Source organism: Octopus bimaculoides, chromosome 3 (genome assembly GCF_001194135.2).
Source record: "Octopus bimaculoides isolate UCB-OBI-ISO-001 chromosome 3, ASM119413v2, whole genome shotgun sequence".
Lineage (NCBI taxonomy): Eukaryota > Metazoa > Mollusca > Cephalopoda > Octopoda > Octopodidae > Octopus > Octopus bimaculoides.
Genome location: NC_068983.1, coordinates 110,902,700 through 110,907,038, shown reverse-complemented (window position 1 = coordinate 110,907,038; position 4,339 = coordinate 110,902,700). Strand labels below are relative to the sequence as shown.

The 4,339-nt window shown below is 32.0% G+C and overlaps 1 protein-coding gene across 1 annotated transcript in view; it reads right to left on the bottom strand.

Annotated features, from left to right (window-relative positions):
• Nucleotides 1-1,420, bottom strand: part of LOC106875209 (asparagine-rich protein) — a 50,991-nt gene extending 49,571 nt beyond the window's left edge. Inside the window, exon 1 of the mRNA XM_014923257.2 lies at nucleotides 1,316-1,420. The gene's annotated coding sequence lies outside the window, so the exon portion shown is untranslated. The remainder of the gene's footprint in view (nucleotides 1-1,315) is intronic.
• Between the last annotated feature and the right edge of the window lie 2,919 nt (nucleotides 1,421-4,339).

The window sequence follows — 4,339 nt, the reverse complement described above, 5'->3', positions numbered from 1 at the left end:
GTATTTGTATATACGTTCCTCTACACATACGCTACTGAGCAGGAGAGTCAGGTGGCCAGACCTTAACACCTTTTCTCTGTTCATTTTCTGAAATATTGAAATGGCAAGTGATAATACTAGCCATTGACCTGCATTATTAATTTTTTTTTTCTTATAACTAGCATGCTTTCGACTTGAATCACAATATTTAAAACATTTCAGATAAAGCTTCGTGAAAACTGTACTATCCTAATATGTGTTTGTATACATATATGTACATATATATCAATATATGCTTAAGTATTTATATATCTATGGATATATATAACAATATCTATGTATATGAATATACATCTATATATATACAGGTGTCTAAACAAAACAAAACGCACGTATGTGTAATGTATGTATGACATTCAAATATACATGCCCGATTTGAAATTGTGGAAATTAATCGGTTGTCGTATTTTATAATATCAACCCTATGAAATGAATTTTATGCTCGAATTCTACAGTTTAAAGTATATAATCTATGAAATATGGACAATTTCCAGTACAACTTTACGTTTTTTGTCTCGTAAACACAACCCAAAGTTGCGCTAACAGTAGTCATGTGCATGTATTACATCTAGATCTGTAAAGGTAAATATATAAATAAAGGTTTCAAATTTTGTCACGGGACCAGCAGTCTTAGGGTTGTAGGGAAGTCGAGTATATCGACTATTATTATTGAACTGGTATTTATTTTATCGACCCGAAAGGATGAAAAACAAAGTCGATCACGACAGTATTACAACTCAGAACGTAAAGACGGTTTATAGACCGACAAGCGTTTTATCCAGCGTGTTAATGATCCTGCCAACTAGCTGCGTTTTTCAGTCATTAATACTTCTACTGTTACTCCTAGAAGCAACACTGACTTTTAATATTAACAGACTTGATCCTTTACTTGTAATATATGATCAATATTTATGTTGTTCTTGTCAGCACTGATAACGTTTCTTTTTATAAGCGTCTTTCCTTTAATCACTTGTTCAAGTTTTGTAATATCAGGGTGGATTAAATATCGGATTTCTGACTAAAGTATTTCAATTAATTTTCCGCCATTTTCCACGTTTTATTCTGCTATGCAAACGCTGAATTGTGCTTCTTGTAACTCAGCAGATAAGATTATTAAAGTAAACAGGTTGATGGAGTTTGGGATGGGATTTATTAGAAACTGGTAGAAATGTTAATGTTGTGTAGTTTTACTGTTATACAATTTGTATCGATAAAAAGCAAAGCTGTATAAATAATGTTGAAATTTTCAAAACTGCAGTAGAAGTTATGTACTTACGTTAGCTGATAACCCCAAGTTGTTCAATCAGTTCGCACTTGTATTACATTAAGCAACGAAGTGACTGATTAACATAGTCGACAATCAGCCGTTGTGAAAATATAGGGTTACAATGCCTGTAGGCGGGACAGAAAAATCAGGCTTGATTACTGTTGGCCTTAACTACAATAAGCATAAAATAAATTTTCTATTATTATTTTAAATTGTTCGAAATTTAAATGTGCAAATGTTACGCCCATCTTCGTATATTTCTAACATTTAATATTTTGCTGCACTCTCAAGGCGGCAAGTTGGTAGAATCGTTAGCATGCAGGCCAAAATGCTTAGCGGCGTTCCGTCTGTCTTTACGTTCTGAGTTCAAATTCTACCGAGGTCGACTTTGCCTTTAGTGGGGTCGATGATATAAATACCAGAATTGCTGCCCTCGTTCCAACATTTTACTGCACACTAAAAGTGCAGAAGCATCAGAGAACTAATTAGATGATTTGGGTATTCTATTCAAATTATGAGTTAAAATCCTGATAAAGCCTAATTTGGCTTTTGTAAAATCAGTTTCACTCCTTCCAATATATAATCTATCACCAATGGGAGAAATCTATTTTTATATGTTTTCGCAACCAGTTTGCCCCCCCTCCCACAATTGATGGTTAATAGTTTGTCTCTTATTTCCAGTATTCATATTCAACTTTAAATAATGTTAACTTATAAAATTTTTGTATCTAGAGTCAATAAAAGAAATTTTAATATGTATGGTAAGATTGTTTTTGATTATATTTGCCATTATTTACATGTAATATAAACCATTATTAGTTGAAATAAATTAATATAGTAAATTGCGTTAGGCGGCGTGCTGGTAACAAATTTACTACGCCGGGCAACCTGCTTAGCGGTATTGTGCCTGTCTTTTCATTCGGAGTTCAGATTCCGCCGAGGTTGATTTTTGCCTTTCAAGGGTCTATAAAATGAGTACCTGTCTAGAACTGGGGCCGCTGTAATTGACTGACCCTCTGAAATTGCTGGCCTTGTGCAAAATTGGAAACCAGTATATTTAATTACGTAATACAACATTTTATTCCATAATACTTTCCAAGAAATTTCTGGATTTTTACCAAAAAGTTTCATACTGACATTTTATTTTAATACTTAATATTTAAATGCATTTAGTATTTATATTTCAAAATTGTCAGATAAAAATTTTATTCAAAAACATTGACATGTTGGAAGCTTTATCCTGTGTTATTTGATAAAGAAGACGTGGCCGATTAGCGCAATGTTAATCTTAATCGAACAGATCTACAATCACAAACAACCCATGTCAATATTGTTCATCTTTCTGTAACAGGACTACGTTATCTAAAATATTTTCGAACTACTAGGATATAATTGTAGAGGTCTTTGGTTACTATTTCTAACAAGCTGTATGATCACGTAGAGGATTCCTGACTGACTCGCTTTTCGCCGGTCGAGCAAACGTTAACGTCTTTAGAAAGAAATAATAGAAAAAGTAGTAAGATGAAGAAGGCGATGGTGATTAAGATATTTGAAAAGCAGAGGTCATTTTGTTTACTTACACATAGTACAAACAAAGAAAATGCTAGCAAATTATAACTCCGTTGTCTTAACTATACCGCTAGAGGCAGTAAGAATTGTTAAAATCACATGTGTTAACGTGGTTTGACACCTCACTTAGCCTTAGAAAAAGTATAAAGAAAAATTTTAGCTTTTGTTTTATAAAATAAGTATGTGGATATGGAGAATATACAAATAAACATTTGTGATATTGTTTCGAAAATTAAATAATGTTTTGTTTGGCTGAGATGAATTATAAATTTATTGTTTGTAGTCATATTATACCTATCAGAAAATTCAATTATAGATGAAGAAAAATTACAACAGTTACACTATTTAATTGTTGATCACTACTTCTCAACGTCTGATGTTGGTTATTTACATTGTTAGTCCATCTGAAACAGAGTTCTGAACGCAAAATTGAGAGTAAAAACGTTTTCAGTAAATTCTTCGAATTGAAATTTTAAAATAATAAATCAATATATATAAGTGAAACACTGAGATAAGAGACATTATACAGGCTTAGTATAACACATTTTTTTTTAAAAAGGTTCATTTTAAAATACCCGGAAGAAAAGTGTTGGCATTGCGTTTATTGGAAATACCTACGTAATATAGATTACTCATGCTACGGTGAAATGTGATTAGTAATAAGAAAATTGTAATTAAGGAAGAGACAGCGTAAGGCGTATGTGGGGAAGACAGACTTCAAAGCGAGGATGTTGACAACAATAATCGATATTTATTTGATTCATGAGATTACAGTATATAAGTAACATAATGATGAGCAATATTTAAATTCATACTGAGGAACGTATATAAAATATTCTAACTGCATATGTCTCACTCCTATTTTCTTTATCTAGTTAGTTATCACATACTTAATTCGATAATTTGTTTCATAGTACTAACTTAATATAACCACCGAAAATGATACAAGTACACCATGCAAAAAACAAAGTTACTTTTGTTGTGTCACAAGGAAATCATATGTTAATTTAGGCACGTAAGTATATTAGATTTGAATCCAATTATATTACGATATTTCAGAATACAAATATATAATTCAAAACATTATATTGTACACATTTCTGATCACAACATGTGTGTACACATATCCATCCATCCATCCATCCATCCATCCATTCATACATACATACATACATACGTACATACCATGCATACACACATACTTGCATCCAAGCACAAAAACACAGCAAGATGCATGCATATATTTATACATACAAATATATGTGTGTATTTGCATATGTGCGTCCATATGTGCACCTGCATATACGTGCACACAGGGGACATCTAATCAATAAGACACGTGACGTCATGTTTATGAGATTCCGTTAAGACCAACATTGGTAAACTAAATTATTAGATTATTCAGAGGCCTTATGCTAATCTTCGCACGCACCTGAGTTACATTTCAAAATAACTATATATATA